General features: G+C 36.6%; 1 long non-coding RNA gene across 1 annotated transcript in view; it reads left to right on the forward strand.

Annotated features, from left to right (window-relative positions):
• Positions 1 to 21243: 21243 nt before the first annotated feature.
• The window catches only part of LOC132670171 (uncharacterized), a 451329-nt gene continuing 450260 nt past the window's right edge, over positions 21244 to 22312 (forward strand). The window contains exon 1 of the long non-coding RNA XR_013555996.2: positions 21244 to 21345. This is a non-coding gene — a long non-coding RNA (uncharacterized LOC132670171). The remainder of the gene's footprint in view (positions 21346 to 22312) is intronic.

Genomic DNA, 22312 nt, shown 5'->3' on the forward strand with positions numbered 1-22312 from the left:
TAGTCTGATGCATTATTCCTACAATACTCCACAATTATTGTGCTTTTACAGCAGCTCATTGAGATTAGCCAATGACCCATACACTTATGTTCATCTTTGGAAGAGAGAGTTGAACCCTAAAGTGTTATGCATGTTCCAAGTATAAGAGAATAATTGAGAAATGAGACTAATACTCAGAAATTCAGTTGATGGCCTTATGGGCATTTTGTTGAGTCTCAGGCCTGTTACCAAGGAAGAAATAAAAGCTACCTTACCTCATTATTTCTGTATCCTTTGTTATTGCATAAGGTATGCAGTGATTTGTTTTCAAAATCACTGTTGTTTGTTTTTCCTTTCATATTACCTCTTGATGCTTCCATTTTCTCTGGTATATGCAAGATAGAACTCCATTCAGCTTTTGGTTTATATTTTATTTTAGGTAACTTTTCAGTGGAATGACAGACAAGCCATAAAACCTAAACATGGCGGTAATTTGTGTGGTTTTTACCTTGATATCACGGCATTTACCTGTAGAAGGCTAACTACAAAGATAGGACCAAACTGGGTTGTGTCCATGAGCCATGAGCCACCAAACTCAGTGGTTGTTGACATAGGTGCCTTGTGGGTGAATGTGGCCGAAGAGAGAGAGAAGGGATTCATTTATTCATTAATTCATCCATTAATTCAGTCAAACAAGATAAGTACTGAGAACCTGTGTGTGGCGTACTAAATTCTCAAGTGGGACTACAGAGATGAATAAATACTATGTTTGTCCAAAACAAACAAGCAAACAAAAACACCTCAACGTATGTTTGGAAGAGTTAGATGGCAAAGTGAGAGGGCCACTGAAGGTAAACTTTGCCTACTTTATAGTGTTAACCTGTACTTTTAGCCAATAAGTTAAGAATTGTATCTTGGTGCTATCAGGAAGGGACTTGACTGGCAAGGGTAGTCTATTTAAATTGAATACTGTGAGAAGAGTTTCATATGAATTCTACTCACAGAGACACAGGCAAGGTGGAGGAGAACCGCAGAGGACCATATAGTGCTCAGGCTCGAGGGGCTGGGGAGAAACATGAAGCGGCGTGGAAAGGATCTCGAGACAGGAGTTAAAACCTTTGGTTGATAGATCAGAAATGCAGCCAACCTAAAATAACCCTGTAGGGAGAGACACGGGGGGATACCTGCCTGAACCTCTCTCTTTGCTACCTCCAATCCCTTGATTGCTAGACTCCGTACTATTCAAATACATCTTGAAGCTGGGGAAGGGAATCACACAAGTCAGCTTTCAGGGACATGGGAGAGGGTGAAAAGTAGATCAGAAAACACTCTGCACAATAGTCAAAAGCACAGTCTCTAAAGCCCGAGTGCCTAGGTCCAAATACCCGCTTTGGCATTTACTGAACTATGACCATAGGCAAGTTATTTAAAGTGTTTTGTTTTGTTTTGTTTTGTTTTGTTTTGTTTTGTTTTGTTTTCATCTACTTATCTTTATAATGGAGAGTAATATCAATACTTCAAAATTGAGAGTCTTGGGGCACCTCAGTGGCTCTGTCGGTTAAATATCATATTTCAGCTCCAGTCATGATCTTAGGGTTTGTGAGTTTGAGCCCCGCGTTGGGCTGTGTGCTGACAGCTCGGAGCCTGGAGTCGGCTTCAGATTCTGTGTCTGTCTCTACCCCTCCCCAATGCTCACTCTCTCTGTCTCTCTCAAAAATAAACATTAAAAAAATGTAATGTATAGTAATATTTTAAAAATTGAGTGTCTCTTAAGAAAATTTTAATTTTAGAACAGTTTCAGATTTACAGGAAAAATGAGAAGATAGTATAGGGAATCCCATATGCCTCTCATCTAGTTTTCCATATTACCAGCGTCTTACATGACTGTGGTATAATTGTCACAATTAATGAATCAATTTGATACATTATTATTAAATGAATTCTATGCCATGGTCATATTTCTTTAGTTTTTATTAGGTCTTTTCCTGTTCTTGGATGTCACCCAGGACATATATTCCATTTGGCTTCCATCTTTCTTTTGTCTCCTCTTGGAGACACACAGGTCATGAGTGACAGTTTCTTAGTCTTTCCTTATTTTTGATGACCTTGACATTTTTGAGGAATGCTGGTTGGATATAGATGAGGAATAGAGGCCAGAATGGCCCTTCAGTGGGATGTTTTAAATTTGAGAGGTAATTAACATACCATAACATTCACACTTCTAAATAATATAATTTAGTGAATTTTAGTCTATACACCTGGTTCTGCAACCATTACCCCTATCTAATTCCAGGATAATTTTGTCACCCCCAAACGAAATCCCATACTCTTTTCTGAGTCCCAAATCCCCGGGAAAACACTAACCTACTTTGTATCTCTATGGATTTGTGTATTCTGGACAATTCATATACATAGACTCACATAATATGTGATCTTTTCTGTCTGGCTTCTTTCATTCAGTATAATGATTTTAAGATCCCTATGGTGTTGCATGTATTAGTACTTTATTCTTTTTTGTGGATAAATAATATTCACTTGTATGAATACACCGTATTTTATTTTTCCATGCATCAGTTGGTGGGCATTTGGGTTGTTTCTGCTTTTTGGTTATTACAAATGATGCTGCTATGAACGTTTGAGTACAAGTTTTTGTGTGAGCATAAGTTTTCAGTCTCTTGGATATGTGCCTAGGAGTAGAATTGCTGGATCATATGGTAACTCTACTCAACTTTTTGGGACTGCCAAATTCTTTTCTTTAGTGGCTGCTCCATTTTACATCCCTACCCAGCAAGCAGTGTATGACAATTCTAATTTCTCCACATCCTTGTCAACACTAAGTATCATGTGTCTTTTTAAACTTGGTCATCCTAGTGGGTGTGACATGATAGCTTATTGTGGTTTTGATTTACCTTTTCCAGATGCTAATTATGCTGAGCATCATTTTATTTCCTAATTTGCCATTTGTATATCTCCTTTTCCATAATTTCTATTCGATGTTTTTAAATTGAATTATTTTTCTTTTCATTTTTGAGTTGTGTCTTTCTTTCTATCTTTCTTTCTTTCTTTCTTTCTCTCTCTCTCTCTCTTTCTTTCCTTCTTTCTTTCTTTCTTTCTTTCTTTCTTTCTTTCTTTCTTTCTTTTTTACATTTATTTATTTTTGGGAGTCAGAGAGAGACAGAGCATGAGCAGGGAAAGGGCAGAGACAGAGGAGACACAGAATACGAAGCAGGTTCCAGGCTCCCAGCTGTCAGCACAGAGCCCATCATGGGGCTTGAACTCATGAACTGTGAGATCATGACCTGAGCTGAAATCAGATGTTCAACTGACTGAGCCACCCAGGTGCCCCAAGTAGGAGGATAATAATATATATTAATATATTCTGTATGCTAGACGATGAGGAGCCATATAGTTTATAAATATTTTCTTATATTCTATGCGTGATCTTTTAACTTTGTTGATAGCATCCTTGAAGCACAAAGTTTTTAATTCTGATGAAGCCAAATAATCTGTTTTTTTTTCTTTGCTTGCTTGTGCTTTAGCTATCATCATAACAACAAAACATACCTAAGCCAAGGCCACAAAGACTTACACCTATGTTGTATTCTAGACTTTCATAGTTTTGGCACTTACATTTAGGCCATTGTTCCATTTAAAATTAATTTTTGAATAAGGCATGAGGTTGGGGGTCCAATTTCATTCTTTTGCATGTGGATATTCAATTTTCCTAGTACCGTTTGTTGAAAAGAATAAATTGGTATTTGTCTGTGTTTCCCATCATGAATAGAATGGGCTTATGGGTTAGGGCACAGAGGTGAAGTTACATTCTTACCATATCATACAGTCACTGATCTTACCACAGTGAAGTTAACCTTGATTATCTGGATTAGGTAGTATTTTTCAGGTTTCTCCACAAAGTTAGTCTCCCTACTCTTTCCTTCATGTGACCATTTATACTATATTCTTTTTTTTTTTTAATTTTTAAAGAAGTTGGTTTATTTGGAGAGAAAGATGGAACGGGGGAGGAGCAGAGGGAGAGAGGGAGAGAGAGAATCTCAAGCAGGTTCTGTGCAGTCAGTGCAGAGCGAGACATGAACCATGAGATCATGACCTGAGCCAAAAATCAAGAGTCGGATGCTTAACTGACTGAGCTACCCAGGCGCCCCCCATACTGTATTCTTTAGATGGAAGTCATTATGCTTTGCCCACACTTAAGGACAGAAGAGTTATGTTCCACCTCCTTGAGGGCAGAGTATCTACATAAATTCTTCTGCACAGGAAATTATTCTATCTCATTTTTAAAAATCCATTCATATCAGTATGCATTCGTGAATATTTATTTAATACTTATGATTATAGCCCAATAATGCTTTGTTCATTTTATTGTTTAAATTGTTGAGTTTTTTTACCTCTGTGCTCTCTCGGTTGTCTCCTTTGACATAATCATATTATTGCATTATCATTGAACACTTTCTTCCCTTTGGAATTTCAGGATTTTACAGGCTCGTTTTATATGTGTCATGCCCTCGAACCTAGAATCAGCCATTTTTTCAGGGAGCACAAATTCCTTTTATTAGCAAATAGTATTAGAAACTGTTATCTAGGCCCTAGTTTGTTTATTGCTATTAGGCTTTAGGGAGTCATTTTATCATTTGTCCTCTCAGCTGACATATAATTATATATAACTTTCTGTGTAAATAAAAGCTAAATATAAGTTTATTACAATATCTCAAACTTTAATACATTATCACATGGATGATTTCGGCCTTTTTCCTTGTTTGTCTACAACCTACTAGTCCAAATCTAGCTCTCATGAGTGTCTTTTAACACTTCATACTGGACAAGTTTGCTGGCAATAAAGTCCTTCAATTTTGTTTGTTTTTGTTTTTTTTATTTTTGTTTTTGTCTTTAAATCTTTTTAATTTTTCAATGGTAATTTTACTCAGTATGGTATTTAAGTTCTATTTTTTTCTTGCAAAGTTTTAAATATTTCAATCCACTCTCTTTTTGCTTGTATGATTTCTATGACAAATCTGCATTAATTCTTATCCTTGTTATTCAATAGGTACATTTTTTGTTTGTGTTTTTTTTTTAGATCTAAATACTTTCTTTCCTTTAATTTTTCTTTTTCTTTAACATTTATTTTTGAGAGACAGAGAAAGACAGAGCATGAGTGGGGGAGGAACAGAGAGAGAAAGAAACACAGAATCTGAAGCAGGCTCCAGGCTCCCAGCTGTCAGCACAGAGCCCAACGCGGGGCTCTTATTTGCGAAGCACAAGATCACGACCTGAGCCGAAGTGGGACACTTAACTGACTGAGCCACCCAGGCGCCCCTAATCTAGATACTTTTGAGTGGTCATTTTGTATTTGTTTTTCTGTAGTTTGATGCTACAGAAAATCACATGCTAATTGTGATTTTTTCTTATATTTATCCCACTTGTTTTCTAAATTTTCTCGATCTTTATTTTGATATATCTATTACGTTCAGACAGTCCTTGGTTATTATTATTTAGAATATTTCTTTGCTCCATTCTCTGTTTTTCTTCCAACAATATGCATATTCCAACTTTTGAATTGTATAATTCTTGAGTATTACCCTCTGTTTTTTTATTTTTTTTTTCTTTTCGTATATATTTTGGGAATTTTTTCCTGGCCTAACTTCAGCCTCAATTGTTTTTTCCTCAATTACATGGAGTCTAGTAAAAAGCTATCGAAGACATTCATATTTTTCTGTTACAGTGGTTTTCATTTCTAGTATTTCCCTTTGCTACTTTGTTGTACCTTAAATATGTTCTGCTTGATTCACAGAAACTTCATTTGTGTTTCCATAAGAATGGAAATCTGAATGAAATGTACAAGGAAGTCATTTAAGTGGATATATTTCAAATACCCAGATTTTTGGAAATGATAAGATTTAACATTCAGCAATTTAGTTGACCTTTTTTTTTTTTTTTTTTTTTTTTTTTTGAGAGTGACAGCAAGCAGAAAAGGGTCAGAGAGAGAGATAGGGAGGGAGAGAATCCCAAGCAGGCTCCATACTGTCAGTGCAGAGCCTGCTACAGGGCTCGATCTCATGAACCATGAGATCATGACTTGAGCTGAAATCAAGAGTTGGATACTTAACCAACTGAATCACCCAGGCACCCTGAGTTATTTTTTTAATTTAATTTAATTTAATTTAATTTAATTTAATTATTTTATTTTATTTTATTTTTTTAAAATTTGAATCCAAGTTCATTAACATATAGTATAATAATGATTTCAGCAATAGAACAGGAATAGAATTTAGTGATCCATCACTTACATGTAGCACCCAGTGCTCATCCCAACAAGTGTCCTCCTTAACGCCTCTCGCCTATTTAGCTCATGTCCCAACCCACATCCTTTTCAGCTACCCTCAGTTTTTTCTCTGTATTTAAGAGTCTCTTATGGTTTGTCTCTCTCTGTGTTTTTATCTTATTTTTGCTTCATTTTCCCTGTGTTCATCTGTCTTGGTTCTTAACTGCCACATATGAGTGAAATCATGATATTTGTCTTTTTCTGATTGACTTATTTCACTTAGCTAGTTCCATCCACATTGTTGCAAATGGCAAGATTTCATTTTTTTGACTTCCAAGTAATGTGTATACACACACACACACACACACACACACACACACCACTTCTTCTTTATCAATTTATCAGTTGATGAACATTTGGGCTCTTTCTATACTTTGTTGTCGATAGCGCTGCTATAAACATTGGGCTGCATGTGCCCCTTCGAATCAGCATTTTTGCATCCTTTGGTTAAGTATCTGGTGGTGCGATTTCTGGGTTATCTATTTTTAATTTTTTGAGGAAACTCCACACCCTTTTCCAGAGTGGCTGCACCAGTTTGCATTCCCACCAGCAGTGCAAAAGTGTTCCTCTTTCTCTACATCCTCGCCAACATCTGTCATTTCCTGAGTTGTTAATTTTAGCCATTCTGACAGATGTGACGCGGTATCTCATTGTGGTTTTGATTAGTATTTCCCTGATGATGAGTGATGTTGAGCATTTTTTCATATGTCGGTTGGCCATCTGGATGTCTTCTTTGGAAAAGTGTCTGTTCATGTCTATTCATGTCTTTTGCCCATTTCTTCACAGGATTATTTGTTTTTGGGACGTTGAGTTTGATCAGTTCTTTATAGATTTTGGATACTAACTCTTTATATGATATGTCATTTTCAAATATATGCCTCATTATTTCCATTGCCTTTTAGTTTTGCTGATTGTTTACTTTGCTGTGCAGAAGATTTTTATCTTGATGGGGTCCCAATAGTTCATTTTTGTTTTTGTTTCCCTTGCCTCCAGAGACATGTCAAGTAAGTAGGTGCTGGGGCCAAGGTCAAAGAGGTTATTGCCTGTTTTCTCTTCTAAGATTGTGATGTTTTCCTGTCTCACATTTAGGTCTTTCATCCATTTTGAGTTTATTTTTGTGTATGGTGTAAGAGAGTGGTCCAGGTTCATTCTTCTGCATGTCACTGTCCAGATTTCCCAGCACCACTTGCTGAAGAGACTGTCTTTTTTCCATTGGATATTCTTTCCTGTTTTGTCAAAGATTAGTTGGCCATACGTTTGTGGGTCCATTTCTGGGTTCTCTATTCTGTTCCATTGATAGATGTGTCTGTTTTTGTGTCATTTTGGAGGAAGAAAAAAATTAACAAAATAAAAAATTAAAATTAAAAACTACAAACAAAACAAAATCAAGTAAAGGAAGCTAGATCCTAGATGTGTTTCAATCTGCATGTTGAAAGAAGCTTAATAGAAAAAAAAGGGAAAAGAAAGGGGGAAAAAGGTATGAAAAAAGTTTGAAAATTAAACAAAATTATATAATCAAATAGAAAAATAAAGAAAATGAAATAGAATAAAAATTTAAAAAATTTTAAAAACAGGAAAAATTAAAAAAAAATGTTTCTTTCTGTATCCAAGAAAAAGAAAGAAAAGAAAGAAGAGTGTAAGCAAAAACAGAATCAAAGAAAATGAACATATAAATGAACCAGCCTACAGAATGATACCTGAATAGTTACATCCAGGTTCACCGAGAACTGAAACTATGAAGCATACTGTCATCCTTACACCAAGGGGTGACTTGTGCTTGTCTTCTGGGGATGTGCTTAGTGGGCACAGTTGGGTGGGGCTTGGTGTAACAGCTCCCTTCTCCACTAGGTGGTGCTGCCTAACTTACTGGAGTGGATCAGTGTGTGTGTGTGTGTGTGTGTGTGTGTGTGTGTGTACGTACATGTGCATGTGCCGGAGATGTGAAAATGGCTTCACACAGCTCCCTAGTCCCTGGTGCAGGAACTTCATGCTTTCACTGACTCGGAATCAAGCTCCCCTCCTTTGTCTGAGGCCTCTGTCCACTTTCCCCTCTACTCTGTCTGTGTTCAAGCTGTCTGAACACAGTTTGATCCCTCCAGAGTTTGATCTCAGACAGTGTTGTGTTTTAAAACCCCTTAATTCAGAGAGCTGGCTCTCTGGAGGAGGGTCTCACTGAGCAATGGCGGGTGCAGACTTGCCCCAGAAAACATTCATGCGATCATGCAGCAGCAGCGGTTCGGAGATTTTGGCAAATAACAGCACACAGCCAGCACCAGCTTTTGCCACACTCTGGCATCCTGGTCCCCAGTACCAGCAAACGTGGCTGCTCTCTGGGGTCCTCTGGGACCTTTGCCTGTGGAGAGGCCATATGACCTCTACCAAATGTACTCCAAGCAGAGGAACCTCTTCTCCCCATGTTGCACACGGACCCCTCAGACTGCACTGCCTGCTCCTGGGGATTTGCCCTATTTCTTCACCAGAGCACTGCCAGGCACTGAGCTTTGATACTTCAGACTCTGGGCTCCATTGATTATAGAATCCCAGTGGTATTGAAACCCTCTCCTTTCTCCCCATCAGTGGTTTGGGGGAACAGATTTCTTGTTCAGTCCCCGGCTAGTGTTTTCACTCTTTCTCACCAGCTACTTTTGGGGAGAGTGCTTTTCTTGCACCATCCCGGTGGGCCGCGCTCTCCCCCTTTCTCCCTCTCTGTCTGCCTTCTCTCCGTGAAAATTGCTCCCTACCCTCTGCTGGTTTCTCTCCCCCCATTCACCTCTTTGAACCAGGTAACTGTTGAGTGCTGTAACTCAAATTATGCAGACTGTTGTGTTCAACCTCAGATCCATTTCCTAGGTGTTCAAAATGGTTTGTTGCTGATCTAGCTGCATTTCAGGAATGAGACAAGCTCAGGGTCTCCCTGCTGCTCCTCCATTTTCAGTTGTGTTTTTGTGAAATCCATATTCTTTGCTCCATCTAAATTTATTTTTATACCTGACTTAGTAGGAAATAGTATCTAATTTTGGTTGAACATTCAATTGAGGTTGCTATAATATTTAGTGCTAAGACAGGTTCAAAACCACAACATACACTAAAATCTAAATTCTGGAGTCAGCAGATGATCAGTGGCTAAATCAAGGTCAAATATACAATAAGAATTACCCACATTAGGGTGAAGGAAATTTGAGGACCAGAATCGCTGACTAATTTCCAGGACCATGCCAAATTGATCTATCATGAACATCAGGTGATAGAACAAGACTGCCGGAAAATGTGAGTGAAAGAAATTCCTATGAGCGGACTCTTCTGTCTTTCTGTTGTGAAGGCTGACAAATACACCCTTGTTTGTTCAGATTTATACAGATTAAATGCACAATGTGGTAAGACTAGTATCTGGTGAACAATGAAGAGTGGGAAAAACTTACTTAAATCTTGTCTTGAGAAAGGCCAATCATAAAGAAAGAAATATAGAAATCTATGTGAACAGTCATACGGGCAGCTATCCCATGTTACCATAATTTAGTTATTATTTTTGAATGTTTATTTTTAGAGGAAAGACTGCAAATGGGGGGAGAGGCAGGGAGACAGGGAGACACAGAATCCAAAGCAGGCTCCAAGCTCAGAGCTGTCAGCACAGAACCTGACGCAGGGCTCGAACCCACGAACCGTGAGATTGTGACCTGAGTCGAAGTTGGACACTTAATCAACTGAGCCACACAAGCACCCTGCATGTTACAATAATTTTAAGCAAATGCTGTACTTCAACATGATTCATTATGCTCAACAAATGCTGTTGAATAAGATCTATAAACCATTTTTCCCACCCTTCCTTCAAATTCCAACTTTCAGCTCAGAGTGCACTGTTTGTATAATCAAAGTTACTCAAAGCCTTTCCTTTTGAAAAGGTTAGCACCTGACACATTGGGGAAACCGCAAAACTAGCTTTAAACTGCAGCATTTTATTTTTAACACAAAACACAAACTATCACTCTTTTCTAATACTTTGAATTGAAGAAAGTAGAAAGGTGTTCAAATACCATACCTTTAGAATATTCTTGTTTTCCTTGAAATAGGAAGAAGAAAGCACTTCTTAGAACCAGTTGAAAAAATTACATGGCAGTGATAATCGTTATAGAGTAAACTTCTTTCTAAAAATGTCTTTAGACACTCAGCATAGGTGTCTTCATGCAGTCACTCAGTTCAATGATGTCATTTTTATTTTTTAGCAATGATGAAACCCTGATTCTGACAGACTCCATTCCTTTCTCAAAAAATCAGCTCCGTAATAAGGTAGATCTGATTCTACATCCATTTAACTCCTGTCAAAGTTATCACAAGTAATTTGCTTTCTAATGAAAATAACAAAAGGGCCATGTCTCATTTTGCAGGCAATTTTTAGTAGTAAACACAAGGGACTGAAATACGAGCAACTTATTTTCTGGTGGTAGGATTCGTTTGTTGTAAAAAAATAAGTAGAAAGCTGAGATTGGAAGGTGAGCAGAACTAACTGAGCTCTTGAGAGAAAAGACAAGTCATTTTTATCCTTGTATTCCCAAACCTAGTGTGTGGTATAATGCTCAATTATTGCTTGTGTAATGAAGGAATGAATGGATGGCCAGACTATGGAAATTCCCACAGGGGTGTTGGCTACTATACAAAGTCAATCCCCAAGTTTCTTTTCCTTCCCTTCCCTTCCTTTCCCTTCCCTTCCCTTCCCTTCCTTTCCCTTCCCTTCCCTTCCCTTCCCTTCCCTTCCCTTCCCTTCCTTTTCTCTTTTCTCTTTTCTTTTCTTTTCTTTTCTTTTCTTTTCTTTTCTTTTCTTTTACAATCATGAAGGAGATCAATGAGGCCAGAGCTTAAAGATACACTTTGCATGTTTAACATGTCACTTGAGAAGGCCCAAATGAAAAATTCGTTCTTTCATTGAATAACTATGTATTGAGAATACACTGTGTTTCATAACATTTTCTGGGCTTGTGAGACACATTCAAGAATATTACATATATTTACCTTCTTTCATAGGGCTTCAGTATAATGGAAGGTAGGCATTAATTAAATAGCTCTTTAAATAGATAATTTGTGACAGTGCTGTGGAAGAAAATATGGAGGACCGTGGCAGTGCATAAGGGGACTCTGATCTGGTTGAAGAAGTGGTGAAGACACCATTCCCGAGAACATGGGGCTTGAGCTAAGATCTAATGTTTGAGGATGAGTTGACAATGACAGGGAATGGAACTATGATGGGAAGTAGTTAGATGGGAAGAAAAATGAAGGTATCAAAACTCTGAGGAAGGTTGAAGAGTCATTGTGACTTGGAAAAAAGTTATTTCTAAAGCTATGGACAGAGTGAACATGCCAAATGGAACAAGGTATGCCTACATGAGAGTAGGGCAGTCCTGATGTGCCCAGACTCCACAACATTGTCTGAGGTAACAAGCATCCCCTACCAGACCAGAGCCCAAATCCTAGTGGTGTCTCACCCAAATCAACCACTGCTTACACCTAAGCCAGATACAACTGTGCCTTCCTAAACAGAATTTCCAGTGTCTCACTTCTAACACTGGCCTGTATTCACAACTTAGGTGTGTAACACATAAGCCACTCAGATCGAATCTCTCCCTCTTTTAGCATGAAAATTTTTTTTCTTCCAAATTTTCTCCATTGCCTCTATTACATACCTTCGTAGTAACTCTGCTACATCGCCTTTCACCTGGTCTGATGAGACTTTCATCAACCATGCAAGTCCAACCATACCTTTTCTCCATGTAAGCTTCAATCGTCTTCCATAAACCACAGGAACCCCAGATTCCCACTTGGACATTTGAACCCCTTATAATTTGAACCCAGCCTAACCCTTCATCCTCATATGTGACTTTTGCTGTATGCAATTTATAGCTGTGTGACAGAAAATTTCTTTGGATTCTATAAAAATATAGCGTACCTCTCTCTTCTTGTAAGTAAATGACATTTTTCCTGATTAAATTAGCTTCCTGACTCCGCTTCCTTGCCTGCTTCTCTTAACATTTGCTTCCAAAGCCAACTACGGTTGTATCTTCTCTATAAAAAAAATTCCCTGATGGTTAAGTAGGGGGGTTTAAATAGGGGTTAACCAAATGGGCTTTGGATTTTGATAGATATAATAATGAATCCCAAATCTTCCTCTTATGAGCTATGGAAATAAGATACTTCCTCTTTGATCATAATTGTTACTGATTCAACTGAGGACAATTATACCAATATTCATCAGGGAGGACTCAAGGAGCACTACATACGTGAAGCACATAGCAAACAAGCTGTGACATAATGAATATATCATAGTTGGCACTAATACTTATTGTTATTTGTTACTGTTATTTAGATGATTTTCTATGTGTTTTGACAGTTCATCTGTCATGACACTAAACACAGGAGACTGAAAATGCATTTTTGCATACCCATGTATCCCCTTAAACTTCAAGATCCTTAGGGCAAACACTTGAAACCCAGAGCTAGAATATAGACACTACCATGTCTGTTCAACATTCACTATTTTCTAAACAATAAATATGCTTTTATTTTTCTTTCTGACTAAATATCTGTATTCAGGTAAAGCTCATAACTTCCCAACTCATTAGCTGTGTAGGTGTTAGAAATTCTCCATTAGTGTCAAAAAAATAAAGCCAAATTACAAAGCAATTAGCCAATTGTATTTGGGTTTTTTTCCCCCCTTTTGGCTCATTTTAAATAAAGACAGACTAAATAACTTTTCCACTTTGCCTTTGATTTTTTTTAATGCCTGTATTGTATTTTGGGTATAAATAGAAAAATTACATCTTTTCAAGTTTGTAAAATATGCTGAATTCAATAAAATTATAATGTGTACTTATCTATGAATTCTGGAACAGATAATAAATGCTTTTAGGACAAAGTCTTTGACTAGTCTAAAATGTTAAAATGTAGTTTTTGTTACTAAAAATCTCAATCTTTTTTCAAACTCTACAAGACTTTGTTAAACATTGATTCTCTGGCATTAGAGGAAACTCAAGAGTCTTAAAAGTCATATACTGATAAAGTTTTCAGCTTTTGAAGTCAAGAAGGTAGCCTCAGAAACTAAGAGGCAAGCCAGTGATATCTTCTCAGCTCAACTCCCTGTATATAAGTTAGCATGTTAGTAGTAGATGAATATGAATGCCAAATTCTCATTGACATACAAATATAAGCTCTTTCCATTTCCTTGTCTTTGCTCTGTTAGAAGTACCTCATCCAGCCCCCTTTTGGGTAGGATTTGAGGATGGATGGTTAGGATGGGAAGCTATCTTCTGGGGAGCAGACTGCATTCTTTGTTTTTTACTAGTAAATATCAACTACACAGTTGCCCATTATGAGAGGAAAATATTTTAATTTTGTTTTGTTCTTCACTACTTGGTTTTAATTGATTATTATACAGGTTACCGATTGGCTTTCAAGTGTTTGTATTCCAGGAGAGATATTGATACAATTTTGTGGCAGGGGACAAAGGGCTGCGAACTGGAAAAACATGGAGTCTGAAAAATGTAGGAGAAACAGGGACACATGGGTATTAGGATTCCTCTAACAGTAACACGGTCCAGAGAAAAGACACTTTGTGAAAGAACTGGGTAGTAGAAAAAAAATTGAATGTAATTGCATCATTTTATTTCTGAGGAACTTCACGGGATAGAAGTTCTTCGAAATCATTCATAGCTCAGGTTCCCATTAGTCAAAGTATTGCCCCAAGTTCACCAACAGCCTTGATCAGCTTGTCTCCTAACGGGCCAATGGGCCAGTGCCATGAGAATTTGCTCTTGAGCCAGCTACACTGAGTAATGCTCCTCTGCGGTTCATCTTTGAGAAACTGTAAGATCAAATAAGCCCCTGAGCACCTAGTGGGATAGGACAGGAGATCCTGCCTCTTGTACTTGGGGGTTAAATTATGATTATGTCCAACCTCCAACAGCTGAGACAATTGGGAATAGTCATTCCTGATATACATAGATGATCATTATGTAAATTCATGTCTTTTGTACTTCTAATTATTCATAAAGGATTGTAACAATGACTCATGTAAAGAATGCAAGAAATCTGCATTGTAAGAGAGATACACTATTTTTTTACATGATAGGAGCCTCAATTGGATTGTATATTAAAGGAATAATTAATTTCTCAATAATTTTAAGAGACTTAGATGGTTCCATGGGAGATTTCGGGAAAATGTCTAAATAGCTGAGGTTGAACAGATTCGTGTATTTCACATGCCAGCTGATTGCCTCAAGTATAAATGGATCCAGTTATAATAGAGAACTACCCCAATTTGTTGACCATAAACCACCCTTTGATAACAATTCTTGGATGGCATGCTAGATGACCTAGCTTCTTTGGTCTGGCTGTGTGGTACTGAAAGTCATCTTGGTACTGACAAGTGACCAGAAAATTCATTTTTACAAAAATAATATATATTTTCCCCTATTAGACTACAGGTTGAAATGAGCTAATAATTGGTTGGTTTTAGTAAAGAATAGGAAACAATCTTTAATATCTTTTCCAATTATAAAATAATATGCATATCTCAATGGCCAATTTTAATATTTATGCTCGTTTTTATAGCCCTGTTTCTCAAAAGGGAAGTTAAATATGGATCACAGAAGATACTGCTAAAAATGATCTACAAGCTTATTCAAGATGGAAGACTGAGCATTCAGTTTTACTGCCTTTTGTTCCCAAACTTCCTTTGGGATTATAGAAAGTTATGAAAGAAATTAGGAAGCTAACTGCAGGAAAACAAGAAGTCAGTGGACCAGAATATTTGAGGAAATCTGGAAAATTTCAAGCAGATGGGTTGATATTAATAGAGAAATTCACAATCCAAAACACCAGAGGTAAGAACAGTCTTCACTGAGGGAACCCTGGAGGCACCGGAATCTGAGCTAATTGTACTAAAGGACAGGCATGGGACACAGGGCAATTATGAGTATAATTAATTAAAGAACTCTATCAGGAATAAGTGGACCAGTTAGGATTTCGCCATTTCATTACCCTTTCTCCTCCTTTGTAGTACAAAATGGCAGTTTTTTGGTCCCAAGATAAAAATGTATGAACAGTTCTCTGTAGGAAGGATATGGAGGAGCCATAAAGATAAGCTCAACAAATTTTGTAAGAATGACATTATTCAGATTATATTCTCTAACCACAAAGGGATTAAGCTAGAATTTGTTTGATTAACATTTTATTAAAAACGAAGTCGATAACTAGAAAATCCCAAACTCCAAAGTATTAGTGAAGACAGTTCTTACTATTTCAGGGTCAAAGAACTCAGAATGCAAATTGGAAAATATTTTCAATGGAAAGTTAATGAAGCTATACTTTTTTTTTTTAATGTGGACTACAGCTAAGATAGTGTTTTGAGAGAAATTTATAGGCCTAATTTTATGTATTAGAAAATATGTAAAGATTGAAACTGGTTTAAGCCTTCTCATAAAAGTTGAGAAGAAAGTCAAATCAAATCCAAAGAGTGTACAAAAAAATAAATGCCAATGATAAGAGAAGGAATAAACAAAATATAATACAAATATAAGTGGATAATGTAAACAAAACTAAAAGTTTGTTTAAAAAAATTTACTGTTTACTTATTTTAGAGAGACAGAGACAGAGTGCAAGTGGGGAAGGGGCAGAGAGCGAGGAAGACACAGAATCCGAGGCAGGCTCCAGGCTCTGAGCTGTCAGCACAGACCCCAATACGGGGGCTCGAACTCACCAGCTGTGAGATCATGACCTGAGCCAAAGTCAGACACTTAACCAACTGAGCCACGGAGGTGCCCCAAAGCTGTTTTTTTGTTTTTTGTTTTTTTTAATACCAATAAGATTAGTAAACCACTAGAGAAAACATAACAAAAAAATAAAAATGATATAGATTAGCAATTTTGGACATGAAAATGAAACATAAATTCCAATATCAAATGATGATAGTATATTATTACCAACTTTCTGATACTAAAATTTATAATTTGAATGGAGTAGAAAAATTCACTGGAATAAATATAAATACAGAGCTTAAATAAAAATAAATACAATGTTTGATTACCTCAGTGCTTGTGAAAATATTGAGCCCATTGAGTTCTTTCACAGTAAAAAACTTAGGACCATATGGCTTTTCTAGAAAATTTTTCCAATACCAGAATTCCCAGAATAGAAAAAGGGGAATAATTATCTGTTTATAAGACTAATTTAATTTTGATTCCTAATATTATTTTTCAAGAAAAAAAGTATTGACCCATCTTTCTCAGAAACTTAAATACAAAGATGTAGCTATATATGAAAAATATATTAATTAATAAAATTAACACAATAATTAGTAAAATTCATCACATTCATAGAAAAGAGAAAAAAGAGTAAACAATTTTAATACATGTACAAAAGGCATTTGACAATGTGTAACCCCCATTTATGATTAAAAAAAAAACTAGAAATAGAAGAAATTTTCCTCAATCTGAAAAAGAATAGCTTCAAAATCTTACAGCCCACATTATGCACATTATGTGCACATTAGGCACAGTGGTGAAATACTGAATTTTTCCCCAGAAATTGTTAAATAATATCCATTCTATACCATATTTCTTTAAGTCAAGGAAAAGAAATAAATAATATCATGATGTGAAAACAATGACAGCATCACTACTTACAGATGAAATGATTATGCAGATAGATAATGCAGAGACATCTACAATCTATTAAAATTTAATGAATTTTTAGCAAGTTTACTGGATACAGGTCAATTTAAAAAATCAAATACAGTTCTATATACTAATACCAAATAGACAATAAAATGAACAATTCACCATAGAAAATCGTTCAATATCAAGCAATAAATTTAAACAAGTTCTGAAAAATCCCTAAACAAAAAGCTGTAAAAATACCATCGAGAAGAATTAAAGAATTTCAGTAAATGAAAGCATGCACCATTTTCATGGTTTTCAGCTGCAATATTGTAAGGATATTTCCTTCTAAATTAAACCATATTTTAAGGCACCTGGGTGGCTCAGACAGTTGAGCAATCTTGGTTTGGACTCAGGTCATAATCCCAGGGTTATGGGATCAAGCCCCTTGGTGAGTCTGTGTGCTGAGCATGGAGCCTGCTTGGGATTTTCTCTCTCTCCCCATCTGCCTCTCTCCCCAACTCAAGCTCTCTCTATCTGTCTCTGTCTCTGTCTCTCTCTAATTAAAGAAAGGAGTTTAACAAAAATAAAAAAAAAAAATAAAGTATGTATTGAATGGAATCTTGATCATTTAAGGAAGGAAGGAAGAAAAACACAAAGAACCAAGAATAATTCGGGCAAAATTAAGGAAGAGCAAAGTTGAACTATCAATACTAACAGAACTCAAAGCTCTTTATGAAATAATAAATTATATATAATAAGTCTTTTCTATCTTTATTTCTATCTCTATATCCCTGGTTTCTGGTAATAATCGGTCTTTTGACTCTGGTGCCTGACAGAGTTCCTAAAACGCTTGTCACCTCCTAGGGTGCTAGGATCATCTTTTGTTCTAATATTTGGTCTTTGCTCTTGGTGTCTTACACAGAGATTCTAAGTCATAAACATAGGAGCATCTTTGTTCTAATACAGCAAATCTTGGTACGTTCTTGAATGTTAGTTGGTCACCAACAAGATCAAGTATAGTTAGAAATTTGGTACTTTTAGCCCCACCCGCATTTTCTGGAGAGAGGAAAGAGGCTGGAAAGTGAGTGAATAATTGATCATGTCTACATGATGAGGCCTTCACAAAAATCCAGATAGTACAGGATTCTGGGATCTTCTGGGTTGATGAACACATCCACATGCCAGGAAGGTAGGTGTCCAGATAGTACAGGATTCTGGGATCTTCTGGGTTGATGAACACATCTACATGCCAGGAAGGTAACACACTCCAACTCTATAGGGACAGAAGTTCCTGTGCTCTGGACCCTTCTAGACCTCACTCTGTGTACCTCTGCATCATGCTGTTCATTTGTATCCTTTAAAACATCTTTCATAATAATTCCTTAATAAAAAATAAACTGTTTTCCTGGGTTCTGAGGGCTGCCCTAGCAAATTATTGTACCTAAGGTGAGATTTGTGGGAACCAACAATTTGTAGCCAAGTAGATCAGAAGTTGTGGGCAACTGGTGACCCGCTACTTGCAGTAGCTATCTGAAGTGGAAGACAGTGTTTTGTGACTGAGCCCTTAACCTGTGGGGTCTCCACTAAGTTTTATTAGTGTCAGAATTGTATTGAATTGTAGGACACCAAGCTGGAATTGAAAAATTAGGCAAAGTGAGAAGAAATTCCTATCTCTGGTCATGAACGTGTTCTGTGTGGGTGTGTAAAGAAAAACAGTGAGTTTTTCCTATACACCATTACAAAACTATGGTTATGTTTTTCATTGGGTTATTTGATTGGGTTGTTTTTTTAAAAAATCTTTATTTATTTATTTAGAGTGATCTCATGAGCATAAGGGAGGAGCAGAGAATCCCAAGTAGGCTCTGTGTTGTCAGTGAGGAGCCTGATGTGGAGGTTCAAACTCTTGAGCCATGAGATTATGACCTGAGCCAAAATCAAGGGTTGGACGCTCAACCAACAGAGCCACCCAGGCACCCCACAAAACTATCGTTATTAAAACAGAGTGCTATTTGCAGAAGGATAGATATATTGACTAATAAGATCAACTGAAGCATACAGAAACAGATCCACACATATTTCATTTCCTGAATACAACAAAGTCTCCACTTCAGTATAATGTAATGTACCCAATTATTATGAATTATGCCACACATGGTGCTGAGTAAATTAATATCCACTTGAGAAAAAAATGATTCTGAACACCTATTTCATACCGTCCACAAAATCAATTCCAGATCGATGACTGGTCTCAACATAAAGAATAAAATATAAAACATTTAGAGGAGAATTTAGAAAAACACTTTTGTGACCTTGGATTAGGCAAAGTTACTTGTCTCAATATTTCCTGACTGGAACAGAAAACATTAATCACAAAAGGTGAAATTGATCATTGTAACTTAAAAATTAATTAGGAACTTTAAAAATTAAAAACTGTTGTTCATCAAAAGGTACCATTAAAAGAGTTGGAATCAATATAGATATATAGTTATAGAGGTAGATATGTAGGTAGAGGCATCTAACAATGAACTCATGTAAGGGATGGATACAGTTAAAAAAGACGATACAAGGCTCCCATACATATATATATATATATACGTATATATATATATATATATATATATGGCTCCCATATATATATAGGTTGTCTGTCATATATAAAAGATATTACTTTTCCCATTAGGTTGTCTGTCATATATAAAAGACAGACAACCTAATGGGAAAAGTAATAATAATAAACACATGTCTTGAACATGCACTTAACAAAGCCAAGTGGCCAATAAACATATGAAAGATGCCACACTCTGCATCAGTTTTGGGGGAAATGTGATTCCACATCTAACCATTGGAAACCTAAATGAGAAAAACAGTACAAATCCAATTGGCAAGGCTATGAAGCGAATTCCAACTCTCATAATTGCCAATGGGAGTAAAATTGCTTTGGAAAGCTGTCTAATAATATCTGAATAATAACCGAAACTGAACAATTTCATACTCTATGATCCTGCAGTTCTAGTTTTTGGTACATATGCAAAAGAAATGTGACATATAGTCATAAAACAGGGTGAGCTAGAATGTCCATAAGACAATTCTTCTTAATAGCTTCAAACTAGAATCAAACCACATGCCCACCGAGAGTAGAACTGATTTTTTTAATTCATACAACAGAATACTATTCAGCAATAAGGATGAAAGCTTAGCCATGATACAGAATGATAACACGGGTAATATGAGTATCCACAGAATGTATAGAATTAATCTCACAAACTTAACGTTGAACGAAAGAAGCCAGAAACAAAAGAGAACACACTGCATGCTAATTAGAAATAAGGTTAGTTAGTTCTTGGTGGAAGGGGTGGGATATGATATTAATAATTGGGTTTTTTTAGCTTTTTTCTTTGGCCCCATAAGTGAGGCAGGAAGGCTGTAGACAGAAGGATTAGGGAAATGTTTCTCTGTTCCTCCTCTAGATTGGATCATGGATAATGCTCTAGCAAAATAACCACCCCACTAATCTCTAGTGAGGGCCTACTTAGCAATAAATTGTTAATGTGAACTACCACCCTTTTGATAAATGTGGCTATAAAACTTTGTTATTTTTATCTGGTTGTTTCCTTGGGTTGGATGTTGTATAGGAATTTCCTTAGAATAAATTTCTAAGAGGAAAATTCCTAGGTTAAAGTACATAATATTTAATATTCTTGAAGACTGTTGTTTTAAAGACTATGATACATACCAACAATCACATCTATCCCCATCACCTACCTGCCATGACACAAGTGATCAGGCCGAGTTTCCCATTAAGGGAGGGGGCTTGTTTAATTCACCACCCCCCCAACTTGTCATAGGTACAATCCCATGATAACTATTTGCTTCATGTCTAAACTACTAAAAATAGTTTTTGTTTTCTCCCAGGCTCTCAAAATACTGTCTTCAAACTACACAGATATGTTTTCTGTAATGCAACTTTCAATAAGTAGCATTACTCCTTAGAAAACTAGATAAACACCTATTGTAGTTCAGTTTCTCTGTAACATGTATGTTTTTTAAAAAAAAAAATTGTTAAGATTGATCAATCTTACTGTGGTAACCCTTTCATAGTGTATGTATATCAAGTCATTCTGTATACCCCTTGAAGTTATACAGTGCTATATGTCAATTATATCTCAATAAAACAAAAAAAAGTATTTGGAAAAGTATTTCCCAAATGAGTCCTTTCCCTTTAAAATTAAAAACAACAACACCTTATCCCATATTTCTGTTGTTATTTTTTCCAGTCTACACAAAATGAAGCATATGGAAACACAGATGAGAGGCAAAAAACCAGAGTCACGTCCTATTTCCTACGGACAGCACTTTCTGAAAGCCAGCAACAGGAATATCACATGGGTCTGTGATGCATGCTTTTACTTTATGTATTTGTGTGTTTGTTTGTTTATTTTTAAATATAATTTATTGTCAATTTGGCTAACACACAGTGTATACTGTGTGCTCTTGAGGGTAGATTCCCATGGTTCATTGCTTCCATACAACACCCAGTGCTCATCCCAACAAGTGCCCTCCTCAAAGTCCATCAACCGTTTTCCCCTTTCCCCCGCCCCTCCTCCCATCAACCTTAAATACAGTCTGTTCTCTGTATTTAAGAGTCTCTTATGGTTTTCCTCCCTCTCTCTGTTTGTAACTATGTTTTCCCCTTCTCTTCCCCCATGACCTTCTGCTAAGTTTCTCAAGTTCCACATACAAGTGAAAACATAATATCTGTCTCTGACTGACTTACTTCACTTAGCATGTTTTTACTTTATAATCAATTAACCACCTCATATTGCTTTCCATATTTACCATGAAAAGTACTGACAAATAATAAGGGCTGATTAAGAAATTAAAGAGAGGGGTCTGCAAGTGGAAGGCTGAAATAGTTTTTGAGACAAGGATGCAGGCAGGAGCAAGGGCAGGTGATGGATGGCAGGATGGGGAGAGTAAGGTGGAAATTGGACCCAGGTGAGTAATAGGGGTATTACAGGAGCTCCTGGCTTGTCTCTGAGGATACACAAATTTGAGAGAGCTTAAAGTTTCCATATTCTTCCCTTAGAAGAATCTAACTTGGTATCCGAAGCTCACCCTTGATACTGACCCTATTCAAGGAGAACAAGGAGAAATGTGAATAAGGCATTTGAGTTTTAGCTTTTCAGTTTTCTTGTACCTAAAAATGACTCTTTCAAAAGACATCTAATGCCTATTTATGGCTCTAATATCAGTGGAGTATTTGTTTTGTAATGCCACAATGAACACATGGGCAACTTTTGGGCATTTTCTTTTGTCTTCATCTTGGTGCCTAGTACAGTGTCTGCATCCTTTA

Source organism: Panthera onca, chromosome B3 (assembly GCF_046562875.1).
Source record: "Panthera onca isolate mPanOnc1 chromosome B3, mPanOnc1 haplotype 2, whole genome shotgun sequence".
NCBI classification, from domain to species: Eukaryota; Metazoa; Chordata; class Mammalia; order Carnivora; family Felidae; genus Panthera; species Panthera onca.